The following is a 16,786-nucleotide window of genomic DNA, read 5'->3' on the forward strand; positions in this document are numbered from 1 at the left end:
ATTACAAAGCCTAAGGCCGACTGCCAGCAGTCGACCTTAGCCTTGGGGACTACACCCAGCGGGTGCACTCAGCGTGCCCCCGCTAATACGGAGCTCAATCGACAACACCCAGTGGGTGACTACTATAAATTCCGGAAAGGAAAAGTTTTTGGCAGCATATCCAACAGAACAAACGGTGGTCGACTGACCTGAGCATTGCTTTGGAGAGCAGAACTGGCGTCATAAGCTGCCTGGCTCGCGTCCCGGATGGTCTTCAGCTGCTCCATCATGAGTCCCGCCTGGCGTATCGCCTCCTTCGCTGCACCAGCTTGGTCCTCTGGGACGTGGTGCGTCGTGAAGAGGGAGGGCTGCTGAGCACTCGTCAGTGGATTTGCGAAGGACACCGTGTGTCGAGTGGTGTTCTCTTCCTCCACAGTCAGAATCTCAGGCGCCGTCACATCCTGAGGCACCTTACTGGCGGACGCTTTCCGACTCCTCCTGCGCTTCAGCGGCTCTTCATCCTCATCATCATCAGGGAGATTGATAACAGTATTGGGTGGAGCTGCGAAGAAGAATCAAGATCAGAGATCGCGAGTCAGTCGACTAAGAACGGCGTTAAGAATACAGTACCTGGGTTCGAAGTTGCTGCGTCTTCCATCTCGTGGTCATCAGCCCGGGCCGAGTTTCAGAAGTAGCAGCACTGCAACTCCAAAGGATCAGTCGACTAACTTCAGCGTCGACCAGAGACAAAGTTCACACAAAATGAGAAGATTCAAACAACATGATTACCCTGATATGGTAGGGATGGACACCTTCATCTTCGGCAGGAGCTTGATCGGCTTTGACGAGGCCGCCCTGGGCTGCTTCGGCGCCTTTTCAGTCGGCACCGGAGAGATGGTCCGAGGACGCTTGGTCGACTGAGTGGTGGTCGCAACCCCCTTACCACGTTCGGTTGAAGGGTCGTGGACAAGCTTCGACCGCCTTTCCGAGCGCGGTGGTACGACCTCCTCCTCCTCTTCCTCCTCGTCTTCGACGTCATCGTCATCGCCGTCGTCATCATCATCATCGTCGTCATCCCCTGCAACGTCCGAGTCCCACTCCTCCTCTTCCTGGCTCTCACCCCCGCTCGCCTCACCCTCCTCAGTCGGAGTTTGTGCCCCATTGGGCATCGAGTACAGCTCGGTGAGAGCCTAGCAGATATCAAGACAAGGATCAGTCGACCAGTCGGCAAGATAAACAGAAATGGATGCGACAAGAGCGCAGTGGAGAGCAGGGCAAGTGTACCTTGTTTGGGTCGCTGTTGTGGTCGAGTGGAGGAATCCTTCTGGCTCCGCGTGGGTTATCCTTGTTTCCGGTAACGGCTACCATCCATCTTTCCAGAGTGACGTCGTCGACTGCTTCTGGATGGACTCTAGTCTCGTCTTCGGTCCCACAGTACAACCACATGCAGTGGCTCCGGAACTGAAGGGGCTGGATGCGACGCCTGAGGAAGACCTCCAGGAGGTCCATACCCGTCACTCCCTCCCGAACCAACTACACCACGCGCTCCATCAACATCTTCACGTCAGCTTTCTCCTCCGGAATCAGCTTCAGAGGGGAAGGCTTGTTCACTCGGTCCATGGTAAACGGAGGGAGTCCACTCGACTGCCCTGGCGTCGACTGGGCCTGGCAGTAGAACCAAGTCGACTGCCAGCCTCTGACGGACTCGGGAAAGGTCATGGGCGGGAAGGTACTCTTATTCCTCACCTGGATCCCCAGACCCCCACACATTTGGACGACTCGGGTTCTCTCATCACCTGGGCTCGCCTTCTTCACGGTCTGAGAGCGACACGTGAATATATGTTTGAACAAACCCCAGTGCGGTCGACAGCCCAAGAAACCCTCGTACATGGACACGAATGCAGCAAGATAGGCAATGGAGTTTGGGGTAAAGTGGTGAAGCTGCGCTCCGAAGAAATTCAAGAAGCCACGGAAGAAAACACTCGGCGGCAAGGAAAACCCACGATCAACATGAGTGGCCAAAAGCACACACTCACCCTCTTCTGGCTGAGGCTGCCACTCCTTCCCCGGAAGCCTCGCAGCTCCGTGAGGGATCAAGCCCTCGTTGGCCATGTCGAGGAGATCCTTCTCTGTGATGGTCGACTGGATCCAGTCTCCTTGGACCCAGCCCTTCGGCAGACGGGATCTGGACGAGGACCCTCCGCGGCTGGTGGATCTCCCCTTCGCCTTCTCCGACGCCGACGCCTTCTTTGCGCGCTCCAGCGCCGCCGTCTTCTCCTTGGCCATGGTCGCCGGCGAGATGCGCGAAGGGAAGTGGTGCGGGGGCGAGAGCGAGCGCGCTGGGCGGAGAAGAAGGAAGCAGAGAGAGGGAGAGAATGCTGAGGCGCAGCACAGAAATCCTCGCCGGGCACATTTATAAGGTCCCTTCCGAGTGGATGACAGGTGGGCCCGTCGATCTAATCATATCTGGGAGCAGTTATGCAGACGGGATACGTGGCGAAAAAGGCGGCGCGGAGATCGAGGCGTCTATGCCCCGTTCGATCCGAACGCCGCGGTCCGCCCCGCTTCGCGCGCGTCCCCAAATTTCGCATCCCACGGAATCCGCGAACAACAAATCAGTCTGTGAGACGCGATGTTTCCGGCGATCCGTCGCTCGGAGATCGTCGAAGCCCGAAAGATCACTCGACGCGAAAATAGAATGGATCGAGTCGACTGAAGGCAAATTGCTCCCTGTCGACGAAGAGATTCTTTGGTCTAGGACAACGCACGACCAGGGCACAAAGGTTAATCGGAAACAACATCAACTCCTTCCTCACTCGAAGCCTCAATCCATTCGGGGGCTAATGATGGGGTTATGTACCTAGGGTAAGGTCATGGACCTAATCTAAGTACCTTACCCAAGGACACCCTTAGAAGAAGTCGCCTTCCAGTCGACCAACGAGAGACACACTTGACTGACTTGAAGGACTCGACCACGAAGACTCACTCGACCACCAGAAGGTCAAGAGGCACTCTGCACTGCAACGGCCTGTAATCAAGTAGACTTTATGATAGTAAAGGCACTTTATGTGGGGCGTTACCAGTAACGCCCCAGACTTAACTCACCTTAAACCCTCTCCTACGTGGGCTGGCTGGGGTCCTGGCGCACTCTATATAAGCCACCCCCCTCCACAGGCAGAAGGGTTCGGCACCTTGTAACTCATATACTCATAATCCACTCGACCGCCTCCGGGCTCCGAGACGTAGGGCTGTTACTTCCTCCGAGAAGGGCCTGAACTCGTACATCCCTTGTGCTTACAACCTCTCCATAGCTAGGACCTTGCCTCTCAATACCTACCCCCCACTCTACTGTCAGGCTTAGAACCACGACAACTAGCTCGTTGATCAATAGATAGTCATGGTTTCCTGACTATGGACATTGGATGTCATTGATAACGAGATCACATCATTAGGAGAATGATGTGATGGACAAGACCCAATCCTAAACATAGCATAAGATCGTATAGTTCGTTTGCTAGAGTTTTTCCAATGTCAAGTATCCTTTCCTTAGACCATGAGATCGTGTAACTCCCAGATACCGTAGGAGTGCTTTGGGTGTACTAAACGTCACAACGTAACTAGGTGACAATAAAGGTATACTACGAGTATCTCCGAAAGTGTCTGTTGGGTTAACACGGATCAAGACTGGGATTTATCACTCCGTATGACGGAGAGGTATCACTGGGCCCACTCGGTAATGCATCATCATTATGAGCTCAAAGTGACCAAGTGTCTGGTCACGGGATCATGCATTACGGTACGAGTAAAGTGACTTGCCGGTAACGAGATTGAACAAGGTATTGGGATACCGACGATCGAATCTCGGGCAAGTAACATACCGATTGACAACGGGAATTGTATACGGGGTTGCTTGAATCCTCGACATCGTGGTTCATCCGATGAGATCATCGAGGAGCATGTGGGAGCCAACATGGGTATCCAGATCCCTCTGTTGGTTATTGACCGGAGAGCAATCTCGGCCATGTCTACATGTCTCCCGAACCCGTAGGGTCTACACACTTAAGGTTCGGTTTCGCTAGGGTTGTAGGGATATGTATATGCAGTAACCCGAATGTTGTTCGGAGTCCTGGATGAGATCCCGGACGTCACGAGGAGTTCCGGAATGGTCCGAAGGTAAAGAATTATATATAGGAAGTGCTATTTTGGCCATACAAGTTTCGGGGTCACCGGTATTGTACCGGGACCACCGGAAGGGTCTCGGGGGTCCACCGGGTGGGGCCACCTATCCTGGAGGGCCCCATGGGCTGAAGTGGGAAGGGATCCAGCCCAAAGTGGGCTGGGGCGCCACTTCCCCTAGGGCCCATGCGCCTAGGGTGGGGAAACCCTAAAGGGGGCGCCCCCTTGCTTGGGGGGCAAGCCCCCCACCCCTTGGCCGCCGCCCCCTAGGAGATTGCATCTCCTAGGGCCGCCGCCCCCCCCCTAGGCCCCCCTATATATAGTGGGGGGTGGAGGACCTCTCACCTTTTCCTTTGGTGCCTCCCTCTCCCTCTCCAACACCTCCTCCTCCTCCATAGAGCTTGGCGAAGCCTTGCCGGAGTACTGCAGCTCCATCACCACCACGCCGTCGTGCTGCTGCTGGAGCCATCTTCCTCAACCTCTCCTTCCCCCTTGCTGGATCAAGAAGAAGGAGACATCACGCTGACCGTACGTGTGTTGAACGCGGAGGTGTCGTCCGTTCGGCGCTAGGATCTCCGGTGATTTGGATCACATCGAGTACGATTCCCTCATCCCTGTTCTTTGAACACTTCCGCTTGCGATCTACAAAGGTATGTAGATGCATCCGATCAATCATTGCTAGATGAACTCATAGATGGATCTTGGTGAAACTGTAGGAAATTTTTTGTTTTCTGCAACGTTTTCCAACAGTGGTATCAGAGCCAGGTTTATGCGTAGTTCTCTTTGCACGAGTAGAACACAACTTGTTGTGGGCGTAGATGTTGTCAACTTTCTTGCCGCTACTAGTCTTATCTTGCTTCAGCGGTATTGCGGGATGAAGCGGCCCGGACCAACCTTACACGTACGCTTACGTGAGACCGGTTCCACCGACTAACATGCACTAGTTGCATAAGGTGGCTGGTGGGTGTCTATCTCTCCCACTTTAGTTGGAGCGGATTCGATGAAAAGGGTCCTTATGAAGGGTAAATAGAAGTTGACAAATCACGTTGTGGCTTTCACGTAGGTAAGAAAACGTTCTTGCTAGAACCCTATTGCAGCCACGTAAAACTTGCAACAACAATTAGAGGACATCTAACTTGTTTTTGTAGCAAGTGTTCTGTGATGTGATATGGCCAAAGTTGTGATGAATGATGAATGATATATATATGTGATGTATGAGATCATGTTCTTGTAATAGGAATCACGGCTTGCATGTCGATGAGTATGACAACCGGCAGGAGCCATAGGAGTTGTCTTTATTTTTTGTATGACCTGCGTGTCATTAAGAAACGCCATGTAAATTACTTTACTTTATTGCTAAACGTGTTAGCCATAGTAGTAGAAGTAATAGTTGGTGAGCAACTTCATGGAGACACGATGATGGAGATCATGGTGTCATGCCGGTGACAGGATGATCATGGAGCCCCAAGATGGAGATCAAAGGAGCTATGTGATATTGGCCATATCATGTCACTATTATTATTTGATTGCATGTGATGTTTATCATGTTTTGTACATCTTGTTTACTTAGAATGACGGTAGTAAATAAGATGATCCCTCATAATAATTTCAAGAAAGTGTTCCCCCTAACTGTGCACCGTTGCGACAGTTCTTTGTTTCGAAGCACCACGTGATGATCGGTGTGATAGATTCCAACGTTCACATACAACGGGTGTAAGACAGATTTACACATGCAAACACTTAGGTTGACTTGACGAGCCTAGCATGTACAGACATGGCCTCGGAACACAGAAGACCGAAAGGTCGAGCATGAGTCGTATAGAAGATACGATCAACATGAAGATGTTCACCGACGTTGACTAGTTCGTCTCACGTGATGATCGGACACGGCCTAGTTAACTCGGATCATGTTATACTTAGATGACTGGAGGGATATCTATCTGAGTGGGAGTTCATTGAATAATTTGATTAGATGAACTTAATTATCATGAACTTAGTCTAAAATCTTTACAATATGTCTTGTAGATCAAATGGCCAACGTTGTCCTCAACTTCAACGCGTTCCTTGAGAAAACCAAGCTGAAAGACGATGGCAGCAACTATACGGACTGGGTCCAGAACCTGAGGATCATCCTCATAGCTGCCAAGAAAGATTATGTCCTACAAGCACCGCTAGGTGACGCACCCGTCCCACAGAACCAAGACGTTATGAACGCTTGGCAGACACGTGCTGATGATTACTCCCTCATTCAGTGTGGCATGCTTTACAGCTTAGAACCGGGGCTCCAAAAACGTTTTGAGAGACACAGAGCATATGAGATGTTCGAAGAGCTGAAAATGGTTTTCCAAGCTCATGCCCGTGTCGAGAGATATGAAGTCTCCGACAAGTTTTTCAGCTGTAAGATGGAGGAAAATAGTTCTGTTAGTGAGCACATACTCACAATGTCTGGGTTACATAACCGCTTGACTCAGCTGGGAGTTAATCTCCCGGATGACGCAGTCATTGATAGAATCCTTCAGTCGCTTCCACCAAGCTACAAGAGCTTTGTGATGAACTTCAATATGCAGGGGATGGAAAAGACCATTCCTGAATTATTTGCAATGCTGAAATCAGCAGAGGTAGAAGTCAAAAAGGAACATCAAGTGTTGATGGTGAATAAAACCACTAAGTTCAAGAAAGGCAAGGCTAATAAGAACTTCAAGAAGGACGGCAAGGGAGTTGCCGCGCCCGGTAAGCAAGCTACCGGGAAGAAGCCAAAGAATGGACCCAAGCCCGAGACTGAGTGCTTTTATTGCAAGGGAAGTGGTCACTAGAAGCGGAACTGCCCCAAATACTTAGCGGACAAGAAGGCCGGCAAAACAAAAGGTATATGTGATATACATGTAATTGATGTGTACCTTACCAGTACTCATAGTAGCTCCTGGGTATTTGATACCGGTGCAGTTGCTCACATTTGTAACTCAAAGCAGGAGCTGCGGAATAAGCGGAGACTGGCGAAGGACGAGGTGATGATGCGCGTCGGGAATGGTTCCAGGGTTGATGTGATCACCGTTGGCACGCTACCTCTGCATTTACCTACGGGATTAGTTTTAAACCTCAATAATTGTTATTTAGTGCCAGCTTTGAGCATGAACATTGTATCGGGATCTCGTTTAATTCGAGATGGCTACTCATTTAAATCCGAGAATAATGGTTGTTCTATTTATATGAGAGATATGTTTTATGGTCATGCTCCGATGGTGAATGGTTTATTCTTAATGAATCTCGAGTGTAATGCTACACATGTTCATAGTGTGAATACCAAAAGATGTAAGGTTGATAATGATAGTCCCACATACTTGTGGCACTGCCGCCTTGGTCACATAGGTGTCAAACGCATGAAGAAGCTCCATGCAGATGGACTTTTAGAGTCTCTTGATTATGAATCATTTGACACGTGCGAACCATGCCTCATGGGTAAAATGACCAAGACTCCATTCTCAGGAACAATGGAGCGAGCAACCAACTTATTGGAAATCATACATACTGATGTGTGCGGTCCAATGAGCGTTGAGGCTCGCGGTGGCTATCGTTATGTTCTCACCCTCACTGATGACTTGAGTAGATATGGGTATGTCTACTTAATGAAACACAAGTCTGAAACCTTTGAAAAGTTCAAGGAATTTCAGAGTGAGGTTGAGAATCAACGTGACATAAAAATCAAGTTCCTATGATCAGATCGTGGAGGAGAATACTTGAGTCACAAATTTGGCACACACTTAAGAAAATGTGGAATAGTTTCACAACTCACGCCGCTTGGAACACCTCAGCGTAATGGTGTGTCCGAGCGTCGTAATCGCACTCTATTAGATATGGTGCAATCTATGATGTCTCTTACCGATTTACCGCTATCTTTTTGGGGCTATGCTTTAGAGACTGCCGCATTCACTTTAAATAGGGCTCCGTCGAAATCCGTTGAGACGACACCGTATGAATTATGGTTTGGGAAGAAACCTAAGCTGTCGTTTCTAAAAGTTTGGGGATGCGATGCTTATGTCAAGAAACTTCAACCTGAAAAGCTCGAACCCAAGTCGGAAAAATGCGTCTTCATAGGATACCCTAAAGAAACTATTGGGTATACCTTCTACCTCAGATCCGAAGGCAAGATCTTTGTTGCCAAGAATGGATCCTTTCTAGAGAAAGAGTTTCTCTCGAAAGAAGTAAGTGGGAGGAAAGTAGAACTTGATGAAGTATTACCTCTTGAACCGGAAAATGGCGCAACTCAAAGAAATGTTCCTGAGGTGCCTGCACCGACTAGAGAGGAAGTTAATGATGATGATCATGAAACTTCAGATCAAGTTGCTACTGAACTTCGTAGGTCCACAAGGACACGTTCCGCACCAGAGTGGTACGGCAACCCTGTCTTGGAAATCATGTTGTTAGACAACGGTGAACCTTCGAACTATGAAGAAGCGATGGCGGGCCCGGATTCCGACAAATGGCTAGAAGCCATGAAATCCGAGATAGGATCCATGTATGAAAATGAAGTATGGACTTTGACTGACTTGCCTGTTGAGCGGCGAGCCATAGAAAATAAATGGATCTTTAAGAAGAAGACAGACGCGGATGGTAATGTGACCATCTATAAAGCTCGGCTTGTCGCTAAGGGTTATCGACAAGTTCAAGGGGTTGACTACGATGAGACTTTTTCACCGGTAGCGAAGCTAAAGTCCGTCCGAATCATGTTAGCAATTGTCGCATTCTATGATTATGAGATATGGCAAATGGACGTCAAAACGGCATTCCTTAATGGTTTCCTTAAGGAAGAATTGTATATGATGCAGCCGGAAGGTTTTGTCGATCCTAAGAATGCTGACAAGGTGTGCAAGCTCCAACGCTCGATTTATGGGCTGGTGCAAGCATCTCGGAGTTGGAACATTCGCTTTGATGAGATTATCAAAGCGTTTGGGTTTACACGGACTTATGGAGAAGCCTGCGTTTACAAGAAAGTGAGTGGGAGCTCTGTAGCATTTCTCATATTATATGTAGATGACATACTTTTGATGGGAAATGATATAGAACTCTTGGACAGCATTAAGGCCTACTTGAATAAGAGTTTTTCAATGAAGGACCTTGGAGAAGCTGCATATATATTAGGCATCAAGATCTATAGAGATAGATCAAGACGCCTCATAGGTCTTTCACAAAGCACATACCTTGATAAGATATTGAAGAAATTCAATATGGATCAGTCTAAGAAGGGGTTCTTGCCTGTGTTACAAGGTGTGAAATTGAGCTCAGCTCAATGCCCGACCACGGCGGAAGATATAGAAGAGATGAGTGTCATCCCCTATGCCTCAGCCATAGGTTCTATTATGTATGCCATGCTGTGTACCAGACCTGATGTAAACCTTGCCGTAAGTTTGGTAGGAAGGTGCCAAAGTAATCCCGGCAAGGAACACTGGACAGCGGTCAAGAATATCCTGAAGTACCTGAAAAGGACTAAGGAAATGTTTCTCGTTTATGGAGGTGATGAAGAGCTCGTCGTAAAGGGTTACATCGACGCTAGCTTCGACACAGATCTGGATGACTCTAAGTCACAAACCGGATACGTGTATATTTTGAATGGTGGGGCAGTAAGCTGGTGCAGTTGCAAGAAGAGCGTCGTGGCGGGATCTACATGTGAAGCGGAGTACATGGCAGCCTCGGAGGCAGCGCATGAAGCAATTTGGGTGAAGGAGTTCATCACCAACCTAGGAGTCATACCCAATGCGTCGGGGCCAATCAAACTCTTCTGTGACAACACTGGAGCTATTGCACTTGCCAAGGAGCCCAGGTTTCATAAGAAGACCAGGCACATCAAGCGTCGCTTCAACTCTATTCGTGAAAATGTTCAAGATGGAGACATAGATATTTGTAAAGTACATACGGACCTGAATGTAGCAGATCCGTTGACTAAACCTCTCCCTAGAGCAAAACATGATCAACACCAGAATTCCATGGGTGTTCAATTCATCACAATGTAACTAGATTATTGACTCTAGTGCAAGTGGGAGACTGTTGGAAATATGCCCTAGAGGCAATAATAAAAGCATTATTATTATATTTCCTTGTTCATGATAATTGTCTTTATTCATGCTATAATTGTGTTATCCGGAAATCATAATACATGTGTGAATAATAGACACCAACATGTCCCTAGTAAGCCTCTAGTTGACTAGCTCGTTGACCAACAGATAGTCATGGTTTCCTGACTATGGACACTGGATGTCATTGATAACGAGATCACATCATTAGGAGAATGATGTGATGGACAAGACCCAATCCTAAACATAGCATAAGATCGTATAGTTCGTTTGCTAGAGTTTTTCCAATGTCAAGTATCCTTTCCTTAGACCATGAGATCGTGTAACTCCCGGATACCGTAGGAGTGCTTTGGGTGTACCAAACGTCACAACGTAACTGGGTGACAATAAAGGTATACTACGGGTATCTCCAAAAGTGTCTGTTGGGTTAACACGGATCAAGACTGGGATTTGTCACTCCGTATGTCGGAGAGGTATCACTGGGCCCACTCGGTAATGCATCATCATTATGAGATCAAAGTGACCAAGTGTCTGGTCACAGGATCATGCATTACGGTACGAGTAAAGTGACTTGCCGGTAATGAGATTGAACAAGGTATTGGGATACCGACGATCGAATCTCGGGCAAGTAACATACCGATTGACAAAGGGAATTGTATACGGGGTTGCTTGAATCCTTGACATCGTGGTTCATCCGATGAGATAATCGAGGAGCATGTGGGAGCCAACATGGGTATCCAGATCCCGCTGTTGGTTATTGACCGGAGAGCAATCTCGGTCATGTCTACATGTCTCCCGAACCCGTAGGGTCTACACACTTAAGGTTCGGTGTCGCTAGGGTTGTAGGGATATGTATATGCAGTAACCTGAATGTTGTTCGGAGTCCCGGATGAGATCCCGGACGTCATGAGGAGTTCTGGAATGGTCCGGAGGTAAAGAATTATATATAGGAAGTGTTATTTCGGCCATCGGGACAAGTTTCGGGGTCACCGGTATTGTACCGGGACCACCGGAAGGGTCCCGGGGGTCCACCGGGTGGGGCCACCTATCCTAGAGGGCCCCATGGGCTGAAGTGGGAAGGGATCCAGCCCAAAGTGGTCTGGGGCACCACTTCCCCTAGGGCCCATGCGCCTAGGGTGGGGAAACCCTAAAGGGGGCGCCCCCTTGCTTGGGGGGCAAGCCCCCCACCCCTTGGCCGCCGCCCCCCTAGGAGATTGCATCTCCTAGGGCCGGCGCCCTCCCTAGGCCCCCCTATATATAGTGGGGGTGGAGGACCTCTCACCTTTGCCTTTGGTGCCTCCCTCTCCCTCTCCAACACCTCCTCCTCCTCCATAGAGCTTGGCGAAGCCCTGCCGGAGTACTGCAGCTCCATCACCACCACGCCATCGTGCTGCTGCTGGAGCCATCTTCCTCAACCTCTCCTTCCCCCTTGCTGGATCAAGAAGAAGGAGACGTCACGCTGACCGTACGTGTGTTGAACGTGGAGGTGCCGTCCGTTCGGCGCTAGGATCTCCGGTGATTTGGATCACGTCGAGTACGACTCCCTCATCCCCGTTCTTTGAATGCTTCCGCTGCGATCTACAAAGGTATGTAGATGCATCCGATCACTCGTTGCTAGATGAACTCATAGATGGATCTTGGTGAAACCGTAGGAAATTTTTTGTTTTCTGCAACGTTCCCCAACAGCATTGCGGTATAAGATCAGACAAGATGACCCTGGTGATGTTGACGGTGAGCCCCCCAGGAAGAGGGTTCCTGCGAAGGTGATGTGGTATGCTCCTATAATACCACGGTTGAAACGTCTGTTCAAAAACGAAGAGCATTCCAAGTTGATGCGATGGCACAGTGAGAACCGAAAGAAAGATGGGAAGTTGAGAGCACCCGCTGACGGGTCGCAGTGGAGTAAAATCGAGAGAAAGTACTGGGATGAGTTTGCAAAGGACCCAAGGAATGTATGGTTTGCTTTAAGCGCGGATGGCATTAATCCTTTCGGGGAGCAGAGCAGCAATCATAGCACCTGGCCCGTGACTCTATGTATGTATAACCTTCCTCCTTGGATGTGCATGAAGCGGAAGTTCATTATGATGCCAGTTCTCATCCAAGGCCCTAAGCAACCCGGCAACGAAATTGATGTGTACCTAAGGCCATTAGTTGAAGAACTTTTACAGCTGTGGAATGAAAACGGTGTACGTACATGGGATGAGCACAGACAGGAGGAATTTAACCTTAAGGCGTTGCTGTTCGTGACCATCAACGATTGGCCCGCTCTCAGTAACCTTTCAGGACAGACAAACAAAGGATACCACGCATGCACGCACTGTTTAGATGACACTGAAAGTATATACCTGGACAAATGCAGGAAGAATGTGTACCTGGGCCATCGTTGATTTCTTCCGACCAACCATCAATGTCAAAAGAAAGGCAAGCATTTCAAAGGCGAGGCAGATCACCGGAAGAAGCCCGCCATGCGCACCGGTGATCACGTGCTTGCTATGGTCAATGATTTACACTACGTAATCTTTGGAAAGGGTCCCGGTGGACTAGCTGTTCCGAATGACGCTGAGGGACACGCACCCATGTGGAAGAAGAAATCTATATTTTGGGACCTACCCTACTGGAAAGACCTAGAGGTCCGCTCCTCAATCGACGTGATGCATGTGACGAAGAACCTTTGCGTGAACCTGCTAGGCTTCTTGGGCGTGTATGGGAAGACAAAAGATACACCTGAGGCACGGGAGGACCTGCAACGTTTGCACGAAAAAGACGGCATGCCTCCGAAGCAGTATAAAGGTCCTGCCGGCTACGCTCTTACGAAAGAAGAGAAAGAAATCTTCTTTGAATGCCTGCTCAGTATGAAGGTCACGACTGGCTTCTCGTCGAATATAAAGGGAATAATAAATATGCCAGAGAAAAAGTTTCAGAACCTAAAGTCTCATGACTGCCACGTGATTATGACGCAACTGCTTCCGGTTGCATTGAGGGGGCTTCTACCGGAAAACGTCCGATTAGCCATTGTGAAGCTATGTGCATTCCTCAATGCAATCTCTCAGAAGGTGATCGATCCAGAAATCGTACCAAGGCTAAGGAGTGATGTGGCGCAATGTCTTGTCAGTTTCGAGCTGGTGTTCCCACCATCCTTCGTCAATATCATGACGCACGTCCTAGTTCATCTAGTCGACGAGATTGTCATCCTGGGGCCCGTATTTCTACACAATATGTTCCCCTTTGAGAGGTTCATGGGAGTCCTAAAGAAATATGTCCGTAATCGCGCTAGGCCAGAAGGAAGCATCTCCATGGGCCATCAAATAGAGGATGTTATCGGGTTTTGTGTTGACTTCATTCCTGGCCTTAACAAGATAGGTCTCCCTAAATCGCGGTATGAGGGGAGACTGACTGGAAAAGGCACTCTTGGAAGAGACTCAATAATATGCAGGGACGGATATTCTTGGTCTCAAGCACACTACACAGTTCTACAGAACTCTACCTTGGTGACCCCGTATGTCGATGAACACAAGAACAGTCTGCGCTCCAAACACCCGGAGCAGTGCGACGACTGGATTACATGTGAACACATCAGGACTTTCAGCAGTTGGTTGGAAACACGTCTCAAAGGTGACAACACTGTTTGTGATGAGTTGTACTTGTTGTCCAGGGGACCATCTTTGACTGTATTAACTTACAAAGGATACGAGATAAATGGGAATACATTTTACACGATCGCCCAAGATCAAAAGAGCACCAACCAAAACAGCGGTGTCCGCTTTGATGCAGCAACCGAGAGCGGAAAGGATACAGATTATGGTTACATAGTGGACATATGGGAACTTGACTACGGACCTGATTTTAAGGTCCCTTTGTTTAAGTGCAAATGGGTCAATCTGTTAGGCGGCGGGGTACAGGTAGACCCACAGTACGGAATGACAACAGTGGATCTGAAAAATCTTGGGTACACTAACGAACCGTTCGTCCTAGCCAATGATGTGGCACAGGTTATCTATGTGAAGGACATGTCTACCAAACCGAGAAAAAGAAAAGATAAGGAAGCGAATACATCATACGATGAGCCAAAGCGCCACATAGTTCTTTCAGGAAAAAGGGACATCCTGGGAGTGGACAGCAAGACAGACATGTCTGAAAATTATGAAAAGTTTCATCAAATTCCTCCCTTCAATGTCAAGGCTGACCCAAGCATCCTGATAAACAATGAAGATTATCCATGGTTACGGCGCAATAAGAAAATGACACAAGCGAAGAAAAAGTGAAGACTTTCTCCCGCAACTATTATGATGATACCATGCCAAATTTGTAACAGACGAGTATGCTATGCCAACTTTTTCAGAGTTCATTTGAAAACTATGAATTTAGGTCGAATTTTCTCTATAGGTGCATCTATGTTCAAATTTTAACTATTCAAATTTGAAAACTAATGGCACTAACAGAAAGGTTATATGTTTTCTAAAACTAATGGCACTAACAGAAAGTTTATAATTTTGCTGACCTAAAAGCAAAAAAGAATTAAAAAATAAAGCAAAAAACAAAAGAAAATAAATAATACAGAAAACAAAACAAAAAAACTGGGAAAAAATAAAAATAGCAACAATAAGTATTTTGTTGTAAGTAGAAACAAAATAAAATAAATAAAGCAATAAAGAAAACTAAAAAACTAAAAAAGTGTTTTCAAATTTGAAAACTAATGGCACTAATAGAAAGTTTATAATTTTTCTAAAACTAAAAGCAAAAAGAATTAAAAAATAAAGCAAAAAACAAAAGGAAATAAATAATGCAGAAAACAAAGCAAAAAAACTGGAAAAAAATAGGGCTCACCCCTATAATATTTGTTATGACTAACTAAAATTACCAAATTGAGTATAATGATAAAACACAGTAATATTAAATAGCAGGAAAAAGATTGACTCAAAAATCAATTTTTATAGTAAAGTTATTCATAAACTAATGATTCACACAAATTTTTAAAAAATCAAATTTAAACTATTCAAATTTTAAAACTAATGCCACTAACAGAAAGTTTATAATTTTTGTGACCTAAAATAAAAAAGAAATCACTACAAAACTATAAGTATTTAGTTCTAAGTAGAAACAAAAAAAACAAAAAAACAAAAAAATGCCACCTACTGGGCCCCCACGGCCTGAATACGACTAGAAACCCTACCATGGGCCAGGATTCAGGCCCGCGGGAGGCCCAGTAGGCCCACAGGCACAGATTGCAGTGTTAGGCCCGAAAGCCTGCTTTAGAGAGGAGCTCGAGAGGGAAGGCGCACCGCACCTTATAAACAGGTGCGCCTCCCTCTCAACTAGCGAGGTGGGACTAAATATTTGGGTTCGGGGCAGCACAGGCCTTTGGTCCCGGTTGGTGGCACCAACCGGGACTAATGGGTGCCCCCCTTTAGTCCCGGTTGGTGCCACCAACCGGGACCAAAGGCAGCCGCTTCCCGCCCTTTGGGCTGCTGAAAAGAGGCCTTTGGTCCCGGTTGGTGGCACCAACCGGGACTAAAGGGGGGCATTAGTCCCGGTTTGTGCCACGAACCGGGACCAATGCTCTTGCTATATATACAGCACTTTGCAGTTTTTGCCAAAATCCATCTGTTTCTTCTCGCCCCGACGCCTTCTACTCCTCGTCGCCGTCGCCGCCGAGCCATGCCCCGACGCCGTCAGGCTGGTCCACCTCGCCGTCGCCGCCGCCGAGCCACTGCCCTGACACCGTCGCCGCACCCGCCGCCCCTGCCGGCCCCAACACCATCGCCGTCGCCGCGCGCGCCACCCTTCCCCGACCCCGTCGCCGTCGCCGCGCGCGCCACCCGTTCACCGACCCCGTCGTCGTCGCCGCGCGCACCGCCCCTTCCCCGACCCCGTCGCCGTCGCCGCGCGCGCCGCCCCTTCCCCAACCCCATCGCCGTCGCCCCGACCACACGCCGCCACCTTCGGTCCGGCCGCCAGCGCCCTTTCCTATTATTTTTTTCATTGTTATAAAAATGTGCATATGTGTATATGTTCTCTGTGTATATATGTTCATATATACAAAAGTTAGATTTTAGATAAACTTTATATATGCAAAATTTTATATATGCAAAAAATTATACATATATGCAAGTATATATGTATTTTATATATGCAAAAATTTATATATCTAGCTAGGAAGAAGGAAGAAAGGAAGAAGAAGAAAAACTTATATACGAGAAATGTATGTATGTATATATGAGAAATGTATGTATGTATAGATGTATGTATGTGGATACATGAGGGGGGTCGATATACCCCCTCTCCGATAGCATTTTTGTGCATTTTAGGTTAGTGTATATATATGTTGATGTATATATGCAAAAGATAGATTTTTAGAAAAAATACTATTTTTTCTGTTGATGATATGATGATGTTTTTTTTCATATATGCATTTTTTCATGTATGTATTAATTTTTTAAGTTGTTAGTAGATATCGATTTTAGGTTAATGCATTTTATCACTGATTTTAGGTTAGTTGATCGATTTAGTGCATTTTATGTTTGTTGCATTTTAGGTTAGTGCATTTTATGTTAGTGGAGAGGAAAAAG

This window comes from Triticum aestivum, chromosome 3A, assembly GCF_018294505.1.
Source record: "Triticum aestivum cultivar Chinese Spring chromosome 3A, IWGSC CS RefSeq v2.1, whole genome shotgun sequence".
Lineage (NCBI taxonomy): Eukaryota > Viridiplantae > Streptophyta > Magnoliopsida > Poales > Poaceae > Triticum > Triticum aestivum.